The following is a 25,187-nucleotide window of genomic DNA, read 5'->3' as shown; positions in this document are numbered from 1 at the left end:
TTCCAACATTTTTTCTCTTTCTCTCAAATGTAATATTGGATGGATTCACACACTTATCTATGTTGCTATTTCCATGATTTTTTTGATTTTTTTGTTGACTAGTATCAAGTGCCAGCGGTAGGACACTTGCTATACTGGAATTGTTATAATTTTTGTTTTTACTCTGTGAGGTCATTTTTTGGGGGCTGCTGCTTATAGCCCCGGGAGCTGCAACGCACACCGCGGTCACCCCCAGCCCCCATTCCGACCATTATGGTCGTTGGGGTTGCGGTTGCGCATGCGCTGTGCGTTGACGCCACGCCTACACGTCTTGCGTACGACGTCACCTCTGACGCCGCGGGCAGACGTGTTTTTCATCTGCGCGCACCACAAGGGAGGATAGGCGCCCATTTAAGAGCACTGTTCGCTCTGACATGGTCGCCTCCTCTCTCTTAGCACGCTACGTGACGTTGGTGGGGCTCTGCCGGCGGACAGATTTCTTTTACACCTCTACTCCCCTTGGTTTATACCAGATATGGTCTATCTTGGTCTACTTGGTTTGCACTGTCTATTCCCAATTTGATTTCCCCAGACACACTTGAACTTCAGGTAATCTTTTTCCTATGGATGTTACCCTTGGCCATATGGTGGCAAATGCACTTTCATAGTATTTTTTACTATCTCTATGATTACTACCTTCATATATCTTGACTACTTTACCTGGGGACCCTCCATACCCAGCTACCTCTTTCACTTATGCTTTACTATTATTGCTCCTATAAACACCTTATCTTTCTATTTCCTATCACTTCATATCACCAAACCCCCCCCCCCCCTCCCCCTTTCGTTTCACCTATATTCTCTTATTCACTACCATGGCACCTCTATTTGTATGCTAACACCCTTCCCTAATTTTATATTGATACAGAAGCCCCACGGGGCCAACACCTATTAGTATACACCTGGCCCTATCGCCGCCTGCACAGCCATCACCTCAGCTCCCGGGGGGGCGGTCTTTCGCCCCCTGGTACCTCCGATGTATCTTCACTATCATTATTACCCATACTCTACATTAGCTACCCATAGGTAAGAATGATTGGACTATAAGTTCTATGTCCCTCTTCTCCCTATTCTTTGATCAATTACCATTGATGAAAGATTTTTATTTTACTCTATTATAGATACCTCCAATGTATAGCTGCTCCTGATGAGTGGAAACATCCCACGAAATGCGTCGAGCATGAATTTTTGATGCTATGCCACATTAATCATGGGTCTACTAGGGTTTTACTGTTTGAATCAATCATGTAATTTTATATGCTATTTTATTCCTTATTATGTCCTTTCATGCATTAGGGATGTTGCCGGTTCATTATTTCATGTGTGCAATAACTTCTATTATATTACCTGGATTGTTATATGATGTACTTATCATGTCCTTCTTTATTCTGTATTGTACATATTGATCTATTATTATTAATGTTACCGGTATACAGTGCCTAATTATGGCTAACAATAAATATTTCTACTATTAATTGATTGATTGATTCAACCTAAGTGATGTGTATCATATAAAGTCCTATTTTCCCAATTCCCCTTTTCCTATTTTTTTCTCAACGAATATGGAATGGAGACCAATGCACGATATGTCATGGCCTCATATAAAGTTCCAACATTTTTTCTCTTTCTCTCAAATTTAGTAAAGAGGTCTTCCACCAAAAGCTGACTGTTTTGGGTCGACGGGCTGAGAGGGAGAGACGCAGCATAAATAGATGCCATCGGGCATGCAGGGGAGTAGGCCCGGTCCCCAAATGTGTGGCCGAGCAGGGCATAGTTGCCAACATTGAAAAAAAAATTTTAGGGACACTTTTTTGGCTGTAGGCGGAGTCTTGTTTTAATTAGGGGGCGTGGCATGCATTTGTGGGCGTGACAATGGGCCAAAGCAAAAATGCAGTGCGCCGCCGTGAAAAATGGGCGTGGTTTACGCAAAATAGTGGGCATGTCTTAAATGGGCGTGGCTCAAAGGGGGTATGGTTAGAGTCTGAGATGAATGAGGGATGGAGAGGGAAAGGGGGGGAGAGAGATGGAGGGACAGCAGCCCCAAATCCTACACAACAATGGAAATATGTGTATTCTAGAAAGTTTAACAATCAGCAGATAAAGATACTTCAAACACCTGGTGTTAGCACTTCAATCATCCTGGCACCATGGTTGTTATGGTGTCAGGATGATTGAAGAGCATTATTTCTATTATTACATTGTAATATAAAATGAAATAATTCAACTCACCATAATGCAGAATCAGTGGGATCCCTGAGCGTGTCACCTGCCACGTCGCCTGCCACCAGCCGTCCGTCCTTGCATCAGGTGCCCCCAGCAGAGTCCGTCCTTGCGTCAGATGTCCCAGCGGAGTCCGTCCTTGCATCAGGTGCCCCCAGCAGAGTCCGTCCTTGCGTCAGATGTCCCAGCAGAGTCCGTCCTTGCATCAGGTGCCCCCAGCAGAGTCCCTCCTTGCATCAGGTGCCCCCAGCGGAGCCCCCCTTACATCAGATGTCCCCAGAGCAGCCCCCTCTTACTTCAGATGTCCCCAGCAGAGCCCCCTCTTACATCAGATGTCCCCAGTGGAGCCCCCCCACACCAGGAGTTCCCAGCGGAGCCCCCTCACACAAGGAGTCCCCAGCGGAGCCCCCCTTACATCAGGTGTCCCCAGTGGAGCCCCCCTCACATCAGGTGTCCCCAGTGCAGCCCCCCCTCACATCAGGTGTCCCCAGCAGAGCCCCCCCTCACATCAGGTGTCCCCAGTAGAGCCCCCCTCACATCAGGTGTCCCCAGTGCAGCCCCCCTCACATCAGGTGTCCCCAGTGCAGCCCCCCTCACATTAGATGTCCCCAGTGGAGCCCCCCCTCACATCAGGTGTCCCCAGTGGAGCCCCCCTCACATCAGGTGTCCCCAGTGGAGCCCCCCCTGACATCAGGTGTCCCCAGTGGAGCCCCCGTCATATCAGGTGTCCCCAGTGCAGCCCCCTCACATTAGGTGTCCCCAGTGGAGCCCCCCCTCACATCAGGTGTCCCCAGTGCAGCCCCCCCTCATATCAGATGTCCCTAGTGCAGCCCCCCTCACATCAGGTGTCCCCAGTGCAGCCCCCCCTTACATCAGGTGTCCCCAGTGGAGCCCCTCTTACATCAGATTCCCCCAGCTGTGCGCCCCCCCACCTCAGGTGTCCTAGTAGTGTAGTAGACAGTGTATACTGTCTCCCTCCGCCGGCCGCATAGCTAGAACCCCCGCCCCTTTCCATAACAGACTGGCAGCGGGGCGGGGGGTAGGCGGGGCGAGGCGGGGCGGGGCGGAGGGTGGGCGGTGATGCAGGAGCTCCATCTAGCCCCCCCAGCCGTCTTCTTGGTCTTCTGAAAAATGGCGGCCGGCGGAGACAATGTCTCCGCGGACCTCTAGCGGCAGGCGGCGGCGAAAATCCGTGAAGAACCGGATTTCTCGGGACATTTACCGGGAAACAACAAAATCGGGAATGGAGTCTAAATCCCGGGAATGTCCCGGGAAATCTGGGACAGTTGGCAACTATAGCAGGGACTCCGTGGAGGCCGGTGAGGGAGACTATGCCTGCATTCCTGTGGTGAGAGACCCAGGGGTGGTGTGCAATAGACAGGGGCCAGCACTTGCCTGACTTCTGGGGATCCTTCTGTGAGGGAAGCATGGAGCTGTGAGGCTGCAGCGGCAGCGGCTGCGGCCATCTTGGTACACCCTGGGTGGGTGGAGGCAGCAAATTCCGGGACCAGGTTCTGTCTGGCCCCGGATTTGAACATATAGGGGTGTTCTCTGGCTTGTGGGGGGATCCGATGCCGTAAGGATGGCTGTTGAGCGGGGTCAGAAGGGCGTCTTGGGCGATCCTGAAGCGGTGAGGTGCGGAGCTCCTGGCTCAAGCGGCCATCTTGGAGCTCTATCGCATGCGCACCCAACTATCACCTTTTTATTTTACAGGACCTCTGCTTTCAGAAAATATATAATGTTCTGGGGGTTTAAGTAATTTTATTGCCACAAATTAAGATTTTTTTGCATGTATGCAAAAAAATACCTGGGTAAAGAGGAGCTCCAAGCTCCTTCAGGAAAAAAAAAATTAAAGTCAGCAGCTACAAATACTGTAGCTGCTGACTTTTTATATAAGGAAACCTACCTGTCCAGGGATCCAGTGATGTCGGCACCCCAAGCCGAATCTTCAATCGGCTTTGGGTGCAGGCGCCGGCATCTGTAGTAAGGGAAACAGGAAGTGAAGCCTTGCGGTTTCACAGCCAGTTTCCTACTGCGCATGCGCGAGTCATGCTGTCCTTTCTGAATGGCTCCGCCCTCTTCTGGGACCTGTGTGAGTCCAAGAAGGCAGCGGGGAGGAGGAGGGGCTGGAAATGTTGTAGATTGCCGATCAGCGATCTTACCCAGAAGTGGGAGTGGGTACCTTTTAAAACCAGGTTTCCACTCTCCTCCAAAAAGTGCCAAATGTGGCAGTGGAGGGGTGGAGGGTGCAAACAAGCGGAGCTTTCTCCTTTGGGTGGAGCTCCGCTTTAAAATAAAAAGCAATAAAAAGTTTTTGGCTTTACATACACTCTGTGCAGGCACATGTAAAGCCAGTTGGGATCATATCCTTGCGTGGGGCAAAATGCGTTAAAACAGATGCGCGCATTGTTCATTTTCCTGCCCAAATGGCGCATGACCCTTTAGCCTTGTGTCTGGTGTAGTTTACAGACACACTCCTATTTTCTGATCTCACTGTAAGGCTTGGTTCATATATATGCAAATCGGATGTGTTTTGAACTGCATCCGATTCGCATAACATGTGAATCAGACCTGCTTTCAATGGAGCCAGTTCACATATATGCGGGCCAGTTGTGGTGAAAATTAAAAAAGGATCCTGTCCCATTTTTATTTTGGTTCAGGTGCGATATAAGTGTCAAATTCGCACCTGAATCGCACCTAAACCACTGAATGGAAACCACACTTGACTCTGCACAGAAACTGGCCTGCATAAATGTGAACCAAGCCTAATGGGTTTAAGCCCTGGTTCACACCAGTGCGATGCGGGTAACGCACAAGATTCACTGCGTTTCCCCGCATCGCACTCCAAAGCAATAGCACGGTATCAATGCATTCTGCTACGGTGTCAATGTTAGATTAACAACACTCCAAAACAGATTGCAAAATGCAGTGCAGTTGCCCGAATTCAAGTGCGGGGGAAAAAAAGGGGTCTGCACCATTTTGGTGTGGATGTGATTTGAGCCATAAAAATGCACCGCACAGACATCGTATGTGATGTGCACAGGATTGCGGTGCGCTTCCGGTGCAAATCACATGCTGTGTTTTGCACACACCAGTGTAAACCTAGGCTGAAGGACTCAAATCATGGCCATGTCACTGATATTCATGACATTTTTAATTCCAAATGAGCTTATCATTGGAAAATAAACAACAGCAACATTATTTCTCTATATGTAAGTGTATCACTTATTAGACAAAAATATGAATGAATTAATCAATCAATTAATGAATCAATATTTATTGAAGCTATCAGAAAAATCCTAATTGCATTCAGTGAAATTCTTCATTGCAACATAAAGACAGCTAATACTAACTCAGGAATGTTACATATGTATACTGTTTCTGAGACAACTTTTCTCACCACAAGGGGGTATAGCTCAGTGGTAGAGCATTTGACTGCAGATCAAGAGGTCCCTGGTTCAAATCCGGGTGCCCCCTTCACATGTTTTTGTTTTTTTGTTTTTTCATATTACTTCCTAAATATTTGTTTGGATGACTATTTAATTTAACTGTTTTGCCGCAGACACAATAACTGATGTAAAAGCAGAAATTTGACCTTTAAATTAGTCAGTTACTGGGATAAGTGTAGGTATGGTGAGAAAATGTATTTATCTTTGACTTGCAGAGTTCTTTTTTTTTTGTGAAAAGACTGATAGACAGATTTTACACTATACTATTATAAGATTAAGAAAATCCTTTTAAAGAAACTTTTAAAGAAACTTTTAAAGGAATGTCTCTGATACCACTTCTCTCGCTCTACAATTACAAGCCCCCAGCCCCCAGGGGTAATTTTTGATCATAATAACAAAAAATAAAAATTAAAGCAGCAGGATGGAAAATGTTCTCAAAACGAAAGAAATTATGTTAAAAGCAGAATAAAATTTGAAATATTTTTGAACGACATACATCAAGTCTCTGGTGGCATTATCAAATATACTAACAAGATTTTTCATATTAACGTTTGTAGCAAAATCTACGAGTGAATTTCCCCCTACACTACGTGCACAAAATCACGTACAGGTACGTGATTTTGCGCAGCCGAGCCGCCCTACTTTAGTATATGTACGGTGGGCACTCCGGAAACGGTTATTTAACTTTGTTTTTTTTTTTTTAAATGTTTTAACTTAACGTTATTGATATCACATAGGGGGCTAACACCCGCCATGGATGCCTGAAGAGGGAGGGGGCTCTATTAGGCTGTGAATGATTTTATGCTACCTCTTGTGTCTATGTAGAACTACAAGTCCCAGAATGCCCTGCTAGGGGAAGGGGAAAAGAGAGGAAGAAAATGGGACTAACATTTTTTTTCTATGTTCACTTAATACTAAAAAATGAAGTATAAAACATTTCCTCAGCTGTTTATGTATTGAGTTTATAGTAAAGTTATAGTGTGTTCCTATATGCAACGGTGACATGCGCTGCGATGAGTTGCGCAGTGTAATAATGCATTCATGCATGGAGAGCACAAGACATGTAAAACAGTTGTTTTTTATTAGGCCTTGCATTGAGCCTGTGTCGTTCTATAAAAAATCATCTCAATGCACATGAGAACCAGTCCTTATGCTTTTTTATGCTTACCTTTTCCCAGAGTCTTCATGTTTTTGGTTGTGTTGTGGTGCTGGAGTCCTCTTCCTTTCTTCTTTCTGACATTATGCTCACAATAAAAACTGAGGGAATCTAGTGGTTAAAAGAGTTTACTGTAGGGGACAGCGCTGGAGGGTAGGTAAGTATCGCAACCAGAGCTACTTTTTTTTTAACCCTCAGACCCTTTTGCTGCCAGGCCCTACTCTTTTATTCTATTTATTTTTAACTTCAGGTGACCGGACCATTTTTCCAACCCCCTCCCCCCCCTTTTTTTTGTCATGTTTCACTATTTTTTGCTTACAGCACAACTTGACCCACCATTTTTTGAGAGCACAGGACCTGTAGAATAAAATGATGGTGCAGCTTATTTTGTACAACCTATAATTGTTGTGGAAACATCCATCAACACAATGGGGGTGATTTACGAAAGCCGTGCACCATCACTAGAGGCGCATGGCGAGGCGCAACGCACATTTTCATATTTACGAAATGGTGCGCCGGTAACAGAGCGCGAATCTCCCATTTACTATAGCGATCTTGGCGCACGTAGAATGCAATCTGTGCACCACTATGGCTCACGGCATCTTCAATTCAATATTAACAGAAGATGGAGGTGCCAATATTATGGGTTGATGTGAGGAAGTTTAGTAACAACTGCCCAAGTAACAAATATGGCCAAAATAGAATAAGAAAGTAACTTTTTCAGAGAAAGCCTGCTGTGCCTGCAAGTACAATTAGAACTGCGTGAGATCAATGTAAGCAGTGCACACACGCAAGCGGCTCTTGCGTTTGTTTACATGCGTTTGCTCACTGCGCGGCCAAAGTCTTAGTAAATGTTAAACAACATACATGCAATTGCACGGGTTGAACGGGCGCACCTCTAAACTTGACATTTTTTTTTTTACACTGGTTCACCTTTATGTATTTTTTTAAGGAGATTTGCACACAGGTCATGTTAGCATGTTACGTTGCCAACAAGTGACATGCACCTTGTTAAAATTATGTAAAGAGACTCTCGCTCCTCTAGCTCCTCCTAAAAGGGCATTTAGCCTTCCCCCTCTAATGCATATGATTTCCTTGAGCTAGCTTTTGCTTTAAAAGGGGAACTCCACACTCCATTCTCCAATGTTCTTGTCTCCCCCCTCTAAACCCTTGGATTTTCATGGGCTAACTTTTGCTTTTAAAGGGGAACTCCACACTCCATTCTGCAATGCTCTTGTCTCCCCCCTCTATACCCCTTGGATTTCCATGGGCTAACTTTTGCTTTTAAAGGGGAACTCCACACTCCACTCTATTCTTCAAAGGCTGTGAGCTGCCTTCACCAATCCAAACTGCATCCTTTTTCAGAGCATACAACAGGGCCATCTAGGAAAGGGGTAAGATAAGCTATCACCCAACCCCCTCCTGAACCATACAAGACCACATGCACTCAACATAGCTGGCTGCCTTTGGGGCATGTTGGGCTTAGCCCAATACCAACCACAAAGCACCTTCTACCCACTAGTTTAAAGGAGTTTTCCACATTTCGTAAAGTACCCTGTCTGCAGCTCCCCACAACCCCAGCCTAGGGTTGTGTGGAAGAGGCCCTTGTCCCCCCAAATATGGGAACAAGGTGGTTGACTTTTGGGGTGCCCGAGCCCCCTCCTGCCCCCAAGTATCCATCCCCCTTTCATGGGCTGGCTTGCTGTGTGTTTGGCTAGGGGTTTGTTAGTGTGTGGGAGGGGCCCAATTTTTTTTAGTTTGGGGTGGTATTTTTCACATGGGAGTTCTCATTTTAAGCCTTAACAGACTCAAATGGCCTTGTATGTATTGGGGGGGGGGGGGGGGGGGCAGGCTATTTTTTGTTTTGGGTTAAAATCTTGCAGCTGCAATGTAGATTCGTAAGTTTTCTCTAAAGCCGTGCATCTTTGAAGCAGCATTTTGGATACACTTTGGATACCACATTACAGGCAGAGTAAGCCCCCCCCCCCCAAGTTACTAGCTTTTAATCAATTTAGCATTTTTAAAGGCATTCTCCTTGTTTCGTTTTTGGGGTTGTCCAAATTGGTGACATTGGTATATGTCCCTCTGGGTGGGACCTGGGCCCCATACCCATTTTAAGGCTAATAACTAGAATATAAGGCAGCCAAGTGGGGACTCGCAAAATTAACAAGTCAGTTTCAATAGACTGCAATGGTATTTGTTGTGTAACTTTTGCCCATGTTAGGCTCTTTGTTTGCCCCCCTGGACTGGGGGGTGTTTGTCCAATCTGTAATTTTGTAGCATGCTGGATGATGTGCTTAATTTTGGCTTATTTTGTGCTAGCTGCATTTGGGTTGTTCCTGGGCATGCTCAGGGACTTTGTTTTTTTTGTTGTGGCTTTTGGTGTGTGAAATGCATTTGTGTTGGTCTGGGCATGCTCAGGGACTTTGTTTTTTTTTATTCTTTTTGTGTGTGAACAGCACTTGGATTTTTCAGGGAATGCTCAGAAAGTGTGTTTTTTGGGTTAGTAATTTAAGGACATCCTCAACAGGTGTACCCACTTTGAATTTCTGCCTCTACATTTTGTGTGTTGCATGTACTGTGCATGTGTTTTCAATTGCCTTATTAGCACACAAACCTATGTTATATAAAGCTTGCAGATAGCATTCTTTACCTTGCACTGAAAAGAGGCAAGTGTGTGTTGCAAATTCTTCCTCAAGCTGTTGTGACTACTAAATGTTTAAATCCTTAAGAGACTGTCCGTTTGTGGGCACAGTCCTTTTAACTCCTGTTAATTTCCTCTGCAAAATGGTCAGACCTCCAAACCATATTCTGTTAGTGTCTCAAATTAACATACGTGTTTTTTGCTTTCCTTGCTCTTTTCTAAGTCCTGTTTTGTTGACCAATAAAATTTGTAGCAATTTTTTATGTTTTATGTGTTTTGTTAATAATTTGTTTTGCAGATGCATGCTCAATCCAAGTAATGCATTTTACACTCTCTCCCCCCTCCCCTAAACAAGTTTCATGCAACAGATTTCCCAGCTGCAGCTTAAATAGGCTGATTGGCATGGCAAAACAAAAAACAAAAAAAGGTGTGATTTGTCTAAAAGCTACTTTCCTGGTGCCTTCATGGTAGCATATGCATGGATTGTGTGTATGCTGCCTTGGATAGGAACCAGGAAAGGAAAATTACAGAGAGGTAAGTATTCGGTTTTCTATTTTAGCGCAATGGTTCTCAGCCTCAGTCCTCAAGTACCCCCGACAGGACATGTTTTTGGAATTTATCTTAGCTAAATAGGTGTCCAAAATACCAAGCCATCGACTGTGATTTAAAGCACCTGTACAAGATAAAGGTAAACCTGCAAACATAGCTTGTTGGGGGTACTTGAGGACAGGGTTGAAAACCCCTGAGCTAAAATCTAGCTCAAGACAATCCTATTCTAATTGGGGGCATTTGAGGGAAACCAAGTGAGTGTTGTCTTTTTTAGGTTTCGCTTTGTGTCCCTTTTCGGAAAATTGGCTTCACTTCCTGTCACATAGCAGGAAGTGAGGGTTAAACCCTACCAATGTCTTTCCCTACCAATGTCTTTCCTTGGGGACACACAGGTCAATCTAACTAGTGTCCCCATTAGGTAAATTGCACTCTAGCACTTTGTTGTGTACACCCCAATTGTAAGGAATTTTGGGGTTTATTAAAGGCAAAACCACTCTGCAATACAAGTGTACTTGCTGTAAATCTGAGGGGAAGCACTGGTGATTTTATCATCCAATCATGTAGATTGGATGCTGTATTTTTCTTTTTCTTGTATGTCCCCCTCGGATTTCCAACAACTGGTGCAACAAGTGCAATTGTACTGTAGTGCAAAATGGATTTGCTTTTAGTAAATAAACCTCAAAGTCCAAGATACCTAATAATTTGGGGTGTACACAGAAAAATGCTAGAGTGCAATTTCCCTAATGGGGAAACTATTTAGATTGACCTGTGTGTTCCCAAGGAAAGACATTGGTAGGGTTTTACCATCACTTCCTGTTTAGCTATGTGACAGGAGGTGAATAAATTTGAAGGAGAAACTTGCAAAATTTGGGAGTTGTCTTCACCCTATCAGGGGTGCAGACATCCCCAAAAACTGACAAGACTTCTAATCTCTCTGCACTCTATTCCCAAGCAAAAATAGGAAAGGATTTCATTTAGTTTAACTTTGCAAAGACACATTCCTAAGTTCAAATGCGATGCATGTCAATGGCCCATTTAGACCTTGTGTAATTGAAAACACCAGTTGCCTTTCACTATAAACATTTGTTAGTCCAGTCCTGGAAATCTGCATCTGCTTTACTATTAATTTCCATAAAAAATTGGGATCCTGCATCTAGATGAGCGACTGCTGTGTATGTGAGATGCGCAACTGCTGTGTGCATGGAGGTATGTACCCGTGGCGCATATCTGGTTCCCAGAAGCGGTGGCCAGCACACAGGAATGACATCATGCCCCTCCAGGTAGTTGCTTGTACTGCTGTTAATTTCTTCCCACCACCATGCCTCGCTCACTGTTCTCTGAGGAAGAGATGATCCTTATTTGCAAATTAAGATAATTTTTTTATTTATTTTTACATGGGATGGTGTTTGTGTGGGTCATGTGTGTATGTCAAAATGATTTGGCTTCAAAACACACACCTACTTCCTGTGTACACTTCCTGGTCAATGTATATTGCTTCCTGCTTCAGTGTGTGTGTGTATCTATCTATCTATCTATCTATCTATCTATCTATCTATCTATCTATCTATCTATCTGTCGAGATATATATATATAAATAGATGTAGGTTCTTCTGTCCACCAGCAGAGAGAAGTTGGGTAGATGCCACACACCCAATTATGGAGGCATAATAATGGTCTAGCACAGGGTCTTCAAACTACGGCCCTCCAGTTGTTCAGGAACTACAATTCCCATCATGCCTAGTCATGTCTGTGAATGTCAGAGTTTTACAATGCCTCATGGGATGTTTCATTCCACAACAGCTAGGGAGTCATAGTTTGAAGATTCCCGATCACTCTAGCATGTCTTGAAAAAAGCTGGTTTTTCATATGCCTTGTATAATGCCCAAGAAATAACGTTAGGAAAATACAAGTGGGCCAAGGCATAACTACATTCCAAATTTGGCACTTAAGATGGTCATGCACTATTCAATCTGATTGGCCAATCTCTGTACAACTCGATATTTAGGCAAAATAGAAAGACGCACTTGAACAATTAATTCAAATTATAGGAAATCAAGCAGGCTCTTGCACTAAATCTATTTTTTTTAAGATCTAACTGATTGCAGTGTATGGTCACCTTTAAAGATCAAGCTCTGAAAATATTAATTTATTGGGTTTAGAAACACTTCTCTGTTCTTTGTAATGTATTGAAAGATTTGGGTAAAAAAAAAAAAAAAACACGTTTCAAAGATATATTAGACGTGATAGGAATGAGATTAGCATCAAAAGGGTTAATTAACTGTATTATGGGAAGGTTCCCCCAAAAAGGGTTTTTTTAGCAGCAAAGTACGGGAAAATCAAAGGATTCAAAAAAATATTGGATTTAATAAAATTGTTTATTAGCATATACTATAACATGAAAGTTAAAGGGGTTGTAAAGGTATATATTTTTTCACCTTAATGCATTCTATGCATTAAGGTGAAAAAACTTTTGAAAATACCGCCGCCCCCAGCCCCCCCGTTTTACTTACCTGACACCTCGAAACTCGGCCGCTCGCTCCCGACCTCCATTCAGCCGATCAGCCTGGTCGCTGATTGGCTATAGTGGATGGATTGAAAGCAGCGCAGCCATTGGCTCGTGATGCTGTCAATCACATCCAATGATGCGGCGCGCCGGGGGCGGGGCCGAGTGATACAACGAGCGGCTGTAGCCGCCGGCTGTATCACGGGAGCACGCCCGCAATAACTAACCACCATGCGAGAGAGCTCGCATTAAGGTGGTTAGTTATTGCGGGGAGGAGCTGAGACAGCCGCCGAGGGACCCCAGAAGAGCAGGTTCGGGGCCACTCTGTGCAGAGCGAGCTGCACAGTGAAGGTAAGTATAACATGTTTGTTATTTAAAAAAAAAAAAAAATTACCTTTACAACCCCTTTAAGATATGAGCTCGGCACAGGGGTATACCCATGAGGTGCAAATATTAAAACATTAAAAAATAGATGGCAATTAAGACAAAATCTGGAGCGTTTCGACCCAATTCATTAGGGTCTTCTTCAGAGGATAAATTTGCTGTAAAAGAGACTACATTTAGTATGTCAAGTGGAAAAGATGCATGAATGCATGAATCACATAAGCGCAAATAGCTGTTACATATGTTTTTTACATATATATATATATCCCCACTTAATGCGACTTACAGGGAGTCACAGGTTGGGGCGAGGCCTGCCATGCAGAGAGAGGTTGGCACCTGCGGCAGAATTCCAGAGCGTCAATACAAGCGGTGTGTATACAAATTATCTTATGTAACATTATTATTAAGTAATTGAATATATCATTAATTAAATTAATCGATTTATACATGTATACTAATTTATGTGGCATATGCCGGCCATACACGGTTCGAATTTCGAAAGAATTTTCTTTCGAAAATCGTATCTAAGAATTTTTGTACGAATTTCGCACCATTAGTGGGCTGCAGCAACGGACGATTTTCGTGCTGCAATCAAATTTGAGGAATCGGACATGTTGGAAATTTTTAGAAAGACAAACGATTTTCTAATCAATGATGGGAGAATCATGCGAGAAATGTAATAAGAAAAGAAAATTTACAGAGAGAAAAGAAGATTCCTGGCCACGAAAATTCTTTTCTGTAGCAACATGAGGTGAAATTGAAGGCTTGGTCGGCCAAATTTCGAAAATCAATGGTGGCATCATTGGTCACAAAAAAAAACAAACTTTCTGATTTTGAAAAGAAAATTTGTCGAAATTCGACCATGTGCTTAAGTCGGACAAATGTGTCCAACGAGGATTATTTAATTAATTGGATTAATTAGTAGAAGTTTAGATAAAAAAAAAAGTAAAGGAAAGCGGCCGCATGTAGAAACAAAAGTGAGGTGAGTAAGTGAAATAGTGGTGCACGTACATGGAAAAATACCAATGAAATAAAAAAGTGTGAGAGTGGTGTGAGTGGCCAAAGAAGAGGATATTGGTGAAGCGAGAACAAAACACAGATAGAAAAAATAAATAAAGGAAAAGTACGAGGGGAAAGAAAGGGGCAAAATAAAGAACGATAATGGAAAAGTGGGGAGAAGAGGGGAAAAAGGAAAGAGTATAGAGTGAAACAATTTGACAAAACGCTGGTAAGGAAGGTGAGGGAAGGTGCAAGAGAAAAAAGAGAGAGATAGTGCCCAAGAGAGTATGAGGAGAGGTGCAGAAAAGGACATGATAACAAAACAGAAATGTGATGGAGTGAAAGTGGAAATGAGAAGGTGCTAGGAAGAAAGTGAACAAAAGTGCAAAAAAGGGGAAGGGACTGAGGGTGCAGTTGTGGATGAAAATGGAAATAATGGAAATGCTAAAAGAAAAGGTAAAATAGGTAGGATATGGCATGAGAAATGCAAACTGAAAAAGAAAAAGTGAATGTGAAAAGAGAAACACAGGAGTGAAGTGTGGGAGGGCCTGCACAGATGAAAAAAGAAAAAAAGAAGAAAATGGGGGATTGATAAGTGAAGGATAATAGTGCTGATTGCAATAAATAAGGGTACCTTATACTGAGGAGGTGCACCAGGTACCCCAAGGTGAAGGTACTGTAAAGAAACCTCTTGGAGAGTGATAAATGATTGATGAGTTTGGTGATGAAGATGATAACATTTGGAATTATTGCAGAGATGGTTCAATGCAAATAGTGGTAAAGCATGGGCATAGTGGTGTACTTACTGCCTCAAAAGAAAAAATGGCACATGTCCGACTGTCCGAAAGCAGGATGTGGGGTGATCACCTGACAGACCGGCCCACATTCTGTAGTTTATATAATGACTGCTGATTGCTAGCTCATTGATGGAAAACCCCACAGCTGAGAGGACCCTCCCACTTACCTGACAGGCCGCGGGGGATCAATGGCCACCTCGTGCGGCCGTGTATGGCTCCCTCGGCATTCCGAAAGACGGAAGTCCCTGACCACTGTCGTCACTTCCGCCGAAAAACTTCAATGTCCGCCGGTTCACACGTTCAATTAATGACTTTTCCGGTGCACCAATTAATGTATGAACTGGTGCAGTGCCTTCTTCTTAAAAAAAAAATCACCCCCAATGTTTCTGATAAATGTACAGAAAAATCATTATAAGCGCACATAATAAATAACAAATATTTGTACAATTTAATTTGTACCTTTTTGCGAAGTAGTGAAAATAAAAAATCTGCAAAACTGTAAAAATGCAGTTTACACAAAAAATCTGGAGGTTGGCTTCACGCCAAGCAGAGACACATCACTGGCAATGAAGGGGAGCAGGACTACAGCTCCCAGAAGCAATGGAAGAGGAATGCTGATAGGAGGGGAGAGAACTGAAAAGTCAGGCTGCAAGAGGACAGTCTCAGGTTGGGGAGCAGAGTGAGAAGGAACTCTGCCCAGTGATTCCATGACAATTGCTGCATCCAGGATGAAGATAGTTACATACCTTCCAACTTTTTGAGATGGGAACGAGGGACACCTTTTAGAAAAAGTTTGTAGGCATAGGACACACCTCCTGCCACGCCTACTTAAAGGAGAATTATAAAAAAATGATTAGTTAAATGCCACAAGTGCTTTTTTTTACCACTACTATTTCTTTATACTGGCTTTTGAAATTTACAAATGCGGCAATTTAGAAATTGGGTGAAAGGTTTAGCACTGGGAAACACTTTTTGAAAGATAAAAAGTGCATTTTTTATACAACTATATAGATGAAACCAAAATGAAGGACAGAGGGACTTTGTTCCAAATCAGGGACAGTCCCTCAAAATCAGGGACAGTTGGGAGCTATGTAGTTATCCAGAATGACTGCTGTTGCTGCATAGGGGGCTCCAGCAGCGTTGTGCTGTATCCTTTGGTACCAGAGGATGTTAGTTTCCTGCTCCTGAACGTGCTGTTCCAGACATGGCTCCAGACATACTACCTGCGGGGGGAAGGCCACAAAGTCTTTGCTTTTAAGCTACAAACTTAATTTACTGACTTTTCTACTGAACAGTTTTGCATCTTTTGAAATTACAAATTGATTTGAGTGCTCCAACTAAGGATTTTGGGCCCCAATGCATGCTAACTTTATTTATCTCCCCACAGGCCATGAGTAGAGAGGCACTGTGCCCTAGAACTAGGTCTCTGTGGGTAAATTACCTTTTTAGTGTGAGAGATGCTGGTTTTACTCAGAGACACTGGGAAGGGAATTGTTGAGTAACCTCACTTATAGATGCTTATGCTGTTGTGGCTGACAGTGGTGTGTAGAGTAGGGATGAGCTAGATGTTAGAGTCGAACTTAAGTTTGACTCGAACATCGGGTGTTCGCCGAACAGTGAATATTATGGGGAGTTTGCGGGAAATTTGAGCGCCGCTGAACGCCCCATAATGCACTGCGAGATCGCAGTACATTGCTGTATGATGATTGGCCAAAGCATGCACTTGACCTGCATGCTTTGGCCAATCACAGCACACTCTGCTGAGAGAGTCATAATTGGCCAAAGGCAGGGTGCCTTTGGCCAATCATGGCTCAGGGGGACTAAGTTCACGCCCCATACTATATAAGGCTGCTTACATAGCGTCCGTGTATAGTGTGTGGACGGAGATAGATTGAGCTAGATTAGGCAGGCAGGTTAGTTAGTGGCGTGCAGGCAGTGTATTTAACATATATACAGTCTAGTGTGTATATATATATATATATATATATATATATATATATATATATATATACTCTGAATTTAGTGTAGACTAGATATTCAGTGTAGACCCTTTTCAGTCAGTGCAGGCAGTGTAGTTTATATAACACAGTGGGGGTTATTTACTAAAGGTAAATCCACTTTGCACTACAAGTGCACAGCAAGTGCACTTGAAAGTGCAGTCGCTGTAGATCTGAGGGGAACATGCAAGGAAAATAAAAAACAGCATTTTTGCTTGCACATGATTGGATGATAAAATCTGCAGAGCTTCCCCTCATTTCAGAGCTTCCCCTCAGATTTACAGTGATTGCACTTTCAAGTGCACTTGTAGTGCAATGTGGATTTGTCTTTAGTAAATAACCCCCAGTGTACTGAAATGGTTAAGGGGAACCCTGCTCCAAAATAAAAAATGGAAAAAGAAATAGCATGGGGGTCCCCCCAAAATCCATACCCTTCTGGTCTGGTATGGATTTTAAGGGGAACCCCACACCAAAATGGAAAAATAAAAGGAATGAAGGTCCCCCTGAAAATCCATACCAGACCCTTATCCGGACATGCAACCTGGCAGGCCTCAGGAAAATGGGGGGGGGGGGCGAGAGAGCGCCCCCCCCCCTCCTGAACCGTACCAGGCCACATGTCCTCAACATGGGGAGGGTGCTTTGGGGTCCCCACAAAGCACCTTGTCCCCATGTTGATGGGGACAAAGGCCTCATCCAAGCAACCCTTGCTTGGTGCTTGTGGGGTACTGCTAGCGGGGGGCTTATTGGAATCTGGAAGCCCCCTTTAACAAGGGGGCCCCCAGATCCTGGCCCCCCCATGTGATTGGGTAAGGGTACACTGTACCCCTACCCATTCACCAAAAAGTGTAAAAAAAGTAAAAATGACAGGAGACAGTTTTTGACAATTGCTTTATTAAAAAAAAAAAAAGCGATGTCCATCCATCTTCAATCATGGCGCCGACAGACCTGGAAAAAAAAAGCTCCTCCTCGATGGGAGCCGTCCCGCCCACTGCTGTCTTTTCGTGGTGACAGCTGTTATATAAGCCATCTGGTGACCCTGCCCCCTTCTGATGTCATGTAACATAATGTAACGTCAGAGGGGGTGGGGTCACCCATTTACATCACTAGGTGGCCCCATCATCATGACATTTTTTCCTTTAGAAATGTCACTTTGCTGCGGCACTGTTATAAACATGGGATAGATGCGTTACTTTACAGGCAGACTAAGGGGACACCCCAGGCATGATATTTAACCACTTCAGAACCGGTCCTTTTGGCTGGCCAAAAACCAGAGCACTTTTTGTTATTCGGCACTGCGTCACTTTAACTGACAATTGCCCGGTCGTGCGACGTGGCTCCCACACAAAACTGATGTCCTTTTTTTCCCACAAATAGAGCTTTCTTTTGGTGGTATTTGATCACCTCTGCGGTTTTTATTTTTTGCGCTATAAACAAAAACAGAGCGACAATTTGGAAAAAAACGCATAATTTTTTACTTTGTGCTATAATAAATATCCCCAAAAAATATATAAAAAAAACATTTTTTTTCCTCAGTTTAGGCCGACACATATTCTTCTACATATTTTTGGTTAAAAAATTGCAATAAACGTATATTGATTGGTTTGCGCAAAAGTTTTAGCGTCTACAAAATAGGGGATAGTTTTATGGCATTTTTATTAATAATTTTTTTTTTTACTAGTAATTTCGGCGATCAGCAATTTTTATCGCGACTGCGACATTATGGCGGACACGATGCAATGGCACGGCGGCAAATTCAAAGGGGCGTACAGCTACGCCCATTTGTGCAGCTGTGCCATTTCGTCGACGTAAATATACAGGTGGCGGTCAGCAAGTGGTTAAAGGAATATTTCATTTTTATTATTTCACTTTAAGCATTATTAAAATCACTTCTCCTGAAAAAAACAACCATTTTGAAAACTTTTTTTTTCATTGATACATGTCCCCTGGGGCAGTACCCGAGTCCCCATACACTTTTTATGGCAATAACTTGGAACTTAACTTAACTTAAAATAAACACTTTCGATTTTTCAAGTTCGTGTCCCATAGACTTAAACGGTGTTCGCACAAATTTTTTGTCTGTTTGCATGTTTTGGTGCGAACCGAACCGGGGGGAGTGTAGAGCGTTAATAAATTCTTTTGTTAACCGCTTCCCGTCCAGCTCCTGTATATATATGGCAGTAGAATGGCTGTCATGCACGAATCACCATATATATAAGGCGGATCCTTTAAGAGCCATAGCAGGCGGGGGACCCAATGCACGTGGCCGGCGGGCGCAATCACTGCCGGCCACCCACGATCGCGTGCACGAGAGCAGGAACGGGGATTTGTGTGTTTACAGGTCGGAAACAAAAGATCAATACAGGAACTGGTTAAAGATGCACAGGAATGTAGTAGACTAAACTGCAATGACACAGTGGGGTTGATTTACTAAAGGCAAATCCACTTTGCACTACAAGTGCACTGCTAAGGCACTTGGAAGTGCAGTCACTGTAGATCTGAGGGGAACATCTGACATGAGGGGAAGCTCTGCTGATTTCTATCATCCAATCATGTACAAGCAACAATGCTGTTTTTTATTTTCCTTGCATGTCCCCCTCAGATCTAGAGTGACTGCACTTCCAAGTGCACTTGTAGTGCAAAGTGGATTTGCCTTTAGTAAATAAACCCCAGTGGACTAGTGCAGCTTAAATAGCCCGCATGGCGCCAATGCACACCTGCATTCTTGGAAATAGGAAGTTGCCTTTCTTTTCATTTACAGCACCCATCCCATAAGGGGAGGACTTTGCAACATAGATGGATCAAACCAGATCACCAGATTATCTAAAAGAAAGGGCTAGAACTACAAAATGCTTACAGTGTCGGACTCAACCAAGTCCTATAAGGTCACCTCCTGAATCATTCTATTGTCATAAGGTTTCCCTTGAAGGGCTCCAGAAACACTTAAGTCTATCCAGAGCTGGTGAGAGAGGTCAGAGAGAAAAAAGCTCTATTGGATGACAAGAATCAAGATTTTAGCACTGTGACAAGGCCTACTCACAAGAAAGGAACGGTTCTTATGTGCTCAGGTGGAGAGTACTTCCCATATGAAAACACCAACAATTCTGTGTTTGAATCAGATGTTGAACTGGTCAGGAAAGACCGTACTTCAGTTGCCATCTGACCCTAGGACTCAAAATGTACTGCCTCCAGTAGTACAGACTTATGAGGAAAGGTAGTCCCCAGCCAGAGACACAACACTGGCAGCAAAGGGGAGCAGGACTACAGCACCCAGGGGATTGAAAAATAAATGCTGCTAGGAGGTGGGAAGCAGAACTGGGCTGGGCTGCAAGAGAACAGACTTACATGGGGGAACAGAGTGAGGAGGATCCTTGTCCAGTGCTGCTGTCTGTTTCTGTGTCAAGACCCTCCTACATCCAAGGCAATGCAGAGTATCTATCATAGAGGTGAGGTTCTAGACCTCTCGCCAGACAATGGTGGGCACCATGAAGACAATGGGACTGGTGAGTGGCCTCTTGGCTGCAGAGTTCATTGATTGCTTGTTCTGCTGGACAGTATTGCCACTTTTAGGATTACATATTTATTTGTGTGCTCCAATTTAAGATTTTGGGTCCCAATGCATGCCAACATTAAAAGAAAAGTATGGGCAAATCCTTTCTGGTCACGCTTCCCTTTTGGGTCACAGGAGTGCACTGTGTGGCCAGCTGACAGGTGCAGAGCTGGGCTAGGTTCCAGAAGTCTCTGCTGCTCCTGCTTGGCTCGCTCAATCCCAGGACAGATCTCCTGTAAAAGTAGGGTTGCAGGACGTGTTTTGTGGACTCCTTCTCTTCAGCTGGATAGGGAATAGGGATGCATGGGAAACTGTAGAACTTGAAAAAACTCTTGAGGACTTGCTAATTTCTCTGGCTGCTAAAAGCTGACTTCAACAATGCTGTGCACCCATGGGAGTGGGTTTGCAACAGCAATAATGACAAAAAGGTTTCAAAACTGAAGATGCAGTTGCTGCCACTTGCAGGAATGCCAAAGCACCTGGCTGCTACTGTGCAAAGCTAGAGTTGTGGGTATGCTGGCTGCTTTGCACTGGCTCTAAGCTGTCTCCTGGTCCCAGACATGTAAAGTATTGCAGCCTTGCTGTCTTCTCTGTACAGGCTTGGGGTAAATTAAAATAGAAGTTACTTACTCAGTCCCTTTAAGTGCTTACTAAAATCTATAGGCACACTGCTATACAGGCTGGGTCTTGTTTTTAGAATGGCTTCTGCTAAGTAATGGTTCAGTAATGGGTGTGAGGCTTCCAGATGCTCCTTCTCTCTCTCTTCTTCACTCTTCTTCTCTCTGCTTCTCCCTCTGTCCTTCTCCTGGTCCTTCTCCTGCACAGGGGTAGAGCTCACCAGCACAGGGGTCCCCTCCAGACGACTGGACCCTGTACTCTGCTCCCCTGACTGCCAGGCTTCTGACTATTTATGGGTTGTTCCCCCACCTACTGATAGTTGCCGCCTCAGGTATTGGTGGGAACTCCATAAATACTGTATTTAGGATGCAGCCTCTGCTCCTCCACCCTCTAAATTCTAGAACTATCCAGTGAGTTCTAGAAGCCAAGGGGGGGGGGGGGACAGAGCCAATGCCTTAAAGCACTGCACAGTCTAAGAACAAATTAACCCCTGCTCCTCTGCCTATAGAGCAGCCCAACTAAATGTACCTACACTTAGTAACACTGAGGGTGCTACACTCCCTGATGGCCAGTTGAATAGGGTGTGACAGTGCTCTAGAACTAGGTCCCTGTGGGTAAATTCCTTTTTGGTTTGAAAGATGCTGGTTTACCTATAGACATTGGTAGAAGGCCTGTCAGATATCCCCACTTATTGACACTTGTGCTGTCTTGTCTGACAGAATGTTTTTTGTATTCTTTTAAATGTTGTATTCTATTACGTTTGCTTCCTTACTGCCTCATTGCATCAGTGTTTATGTTAGCCTTTTAGATATTGTGCCTGTATTATTTCCCACTGTGGTTGTTAGCCTTCTCATTGTATATTGTGTTAATTCATCATTTGATTTATCAATATTTTAAGGACTTTTGCTGTTTATTAAATCTACAAAAGTTATGTTGGTATGTTTTGGTTCAGCTTAGACGGGTACAGCAGAGAAAAGGACAGATGAACTTGATTATCGGCAGCTCCTTTGTTGGGAGAGAACTATGCATGCTACTGTCTGTTCAGTTCTGTACTGAGCACTCCAGTGTCCATTCATGACAATTAAGGATCTGTAAATATAAGACATATATACCAAACTTCTGCTTGCCATCCTGAATAGATCATATCCTCCTCACTGTGTGTCACAGTATGCTCCCCTCCCTGCCCTCTTCACAACCCGCCTTTTCTGCCCGTATAGGTAAAGGTATAGTGCAGTGGTGATTAGAGGGCACACAGAAGACAGAGGGGGTTATTTACTAAAGGAAAATCCACTTTGCACTGCAAGTGCACTTGGAAGTAAAGTTGCTGTAGATCTTAAAGGGACATGCAAGGAAAATAAAAACAGCATTTTAGCTTGCACATGATTGGATGATAAAATCAGCAGAGCTTCCAGGATTTGCCTTTCATAAATAACCCCCAGAGTGTTGTGAATGGGACATGGAAGGGAGCTGATTGTCAGGGCACATGAGGAAGATAGTGACAGGCAGGGGTGGTGGCTGCCACATTTTTAACAAATGGCTGCGATTAGCTATTCATTAGTAAGAAGAGTCTTTGAGACCCTTTCATTGTCGCTGAAGTGACCATGCCCTTATAGCAGATGGGAATGCAGCCGATGTAAGGCATACTGGTCAACCTTATGTCAGTGGCACCAAAGGGGTTATAGGAAAGCTGAAGTGAGGAATTACAGTGACTGCCACTGCTGATATTTCCTTCCAAACATAGCATCCTGGTTGTCTTGCTAATCTAATGAATCCAGTATTTTTAATGACTTGAAACAAGACTTCTGAATTCCTGATCTGTTTATTTGTTCCAGGTGAAGTATTGAAGCTGGAGACAGGAGAGGGCTGGCAATGGCAGTCTCTTAAAGGTGAAGTATGGCAATTCTAAAAACAAATATACATAATCACCTCTACACTGCAGAGACAGAGAACTGAGCAATCGCGTAACCACTGGTCACTCAGTTTTCGGTCTTCTCAGAGTTAAAAGCAGTAACTGTCAATCGCTGTTCTCCACTCTGCCCCTCCAGAGCTTACTGGAGCGCTGGGCTGGAGAGAGGGCAGGCTCAGCTGGAGAGAGGGCAGGCTCAGCTGGAGAGGAGGCAGGTGCTGCTGGCTCCAGCTCTCAGCTGTGCACTGAGAGTTGGAGCCAGCTGTCAATTAGACAGCTGGGTGGATTCGGACAATATGGCTGGGATTCTTCCAGAGTCTGGAGAAAATGCTGTCTTTGGGTCACAGGAGCGCAAAAATACGTGCAGTTGCACTCCTGTGACCCAGAAGAGAAGTATGGCCAAAAAAAGCATTGGCCAAACTTCTCTTATGATTTCTCTTAGTATAGGGGCTCCTTAAAAGGAATATTTGGTAACAAGTGTAGGGGGTGGAAAGCTTACAGGAATAGTCATGGAAAAACCTGGTTGTACAACTTTACAGTCATCTTTATCATCAGGAATTAAATTATTCACTTGTTTGTTGTTACACGTACAGTTTTTTTAAGATAGCATTTGGCAAGCCACCAGCTTTTTTTAACAACGAGCTGGGTTCTGTAAAAAATTAACTTGTCATCAAACAAGAATTATTCCAGCTTTACAAGAGCTGTGGTTATAGGCTCTGACTTATCTTAACTAAAAGGTATGGAAGAAAATATTTGTATACCATTTTTGCTTGAGTAGTCATACAGAAAAGCCTTAGATCAATATCAGCATTTGATCAGCCAGTTGCATAACGCTTGTTTAAAATCATTTGGCTAATTAGAGGCTTAATCTGATTTAGACCAATCTCAATAGGTAAGCTCATTTGGACCAGTCACTGTAAATAAAATCGCAGCCTTCATTCTATGTAGCCCCTTTTATACACCCACCTGGCAGGGTTGCCAACCATCAGTAAATTTACTGACAGTTTGTAAAAATCTGTGATTTTTACAGCTTTCAGTATATGTCCATTACAGAAATTGTATGTCAGTAAATTGGATTGGCAAGTGTAATGCCCCGTACACACGGTCGGATTTTCCGATAGAAAATGTCCGATCGGAGCGTGTTATCGGAAATTCCGACCATGTGTGGGCTCCATCGGACATTTTCCATCGGATTTTCCGACACACAAAGTTGGAGAGCAGGAGATAAAATTTTCCGATAACAAAATCCGTTGTCGGAAATTCCGATCGTGTGTACACAAATCCGAAGTGCCACGCATGCTCATAATAAATAAAGAGATGAAAGCTATTGGCCACTGCCCCGTTTATAGTCCCGACGTACGTGTTTTACGTCACCGCGTTTAGAACGATCGGATTTTCCGACAACTTTGTGTGACCGTGTGTATGCAAGACAAGTTTGAGCCAACATCCGTCGGAAAAAATCCTAGGATTTTGTTGTCGGAATGTCCGAACAAAGTCCGACCGTGTGTACGGGGCATAAGAAAGAATCCTGCTCCTCCGGCTGCGGAATAATCTCAACTGTGCTCCACCTGCGACCCCTCTGCATAGAAAGATAGTTGGAACTTGTCTGGCAGCAACAGCTCCTTAAGCCTGTGTCCACATCCCCAGATGCCCCCGCAGCTACACTACACTCTCCTCCTGGATAACCTATCCTGCTGTTTTGCAGCTGCAGTTCTCTACCAGGTACTGTCAAGAAGAGGGATTTGGGGGTGGGAATAGAGCACTGTACTGTAGGAGGCGGTGGTTTTGGGGAAAAAGGGGCACCACTGAACCCTGCACTCTGTATGCAGCACACATCTGAACCCTGCACTCTGTATGCAGCACACCCCTGAAAACTGCACTCTGTACTTAACACATTCTCCTGGTAATTAATGCCCCTTTAAGGCTCTCTCACTGTTAGTGCAGGAGGTGATACTGCTGCCTCCTTAATGTGTTTTTTTTTCCCAGCCGAATGAGAATTTTGCATTTAAATACTGTATCACAACTGCAAGCCAAGCATTTGGGCTACACAGTCCCATTGAGCTCAACAGACGAGTTTGGCAGGCGATGCCGCCTGTGAAACTTGACATGTTGAGTTAAAATTGCCACACTATGAAGCTAAGCATCGAGGCCATGGCAATGCATACTCACCCAAGTAGCTGCTGTGTTCATTTAGAGGTAGGTGGTCAGGGAGCTGTTCTGTTTAATGATCCTATTTTTAGGCCACTCCCACTATTAAACGCAATCTGTTCATGCTCATTGCTCTCTTTGGCATGCATAGCAGGACTTGTTTTTTAACTGTATCCCAGCAGGGTGGCTGACAATTTGTCATGCTGTGCCAACTTTTTAAATGTAAATCAG

At 43.9% G+C, this 25,187-nt stretch overlaps 1 non-coding gene across 1 annotated transcript; it reads left to right on the top strand.

The window, feature by feature from the left end:
- Window positions 1-5,664: 5,664 nt before the first annotated feature.
- Window positions 5,665-5,736, top strand: TRNAC-GCA (transfer RNA cysteine (anticodon GCA)). Its single transcript has one exon. It is a non-coding gene; the product is annotated as a tRNA-Cys (tRNA).
- The last annotated feature ends 19,451 nt before the right edge of the window (window positions 5,737-25,187 follow it).

The sequence above is a fragment of the Aquarana catesbeiana genome, linkage group LG01, assembly GCF_042186555.1.
Source record: "Aquarana catesbeiana isolate 2022-GZ linkage group LG01, ASM4218655v1, whole genome shotgun sequence".
NCBI classification, from domain to species: Eukaryota; Metazoa; Chordata; class Amphibia; order Anura; family Ranidae; genus Aquarana; species Aquarana catesbeiana.
This window is presented reverse-complemented; position numbering and strand designations above follow the sequence as displayed.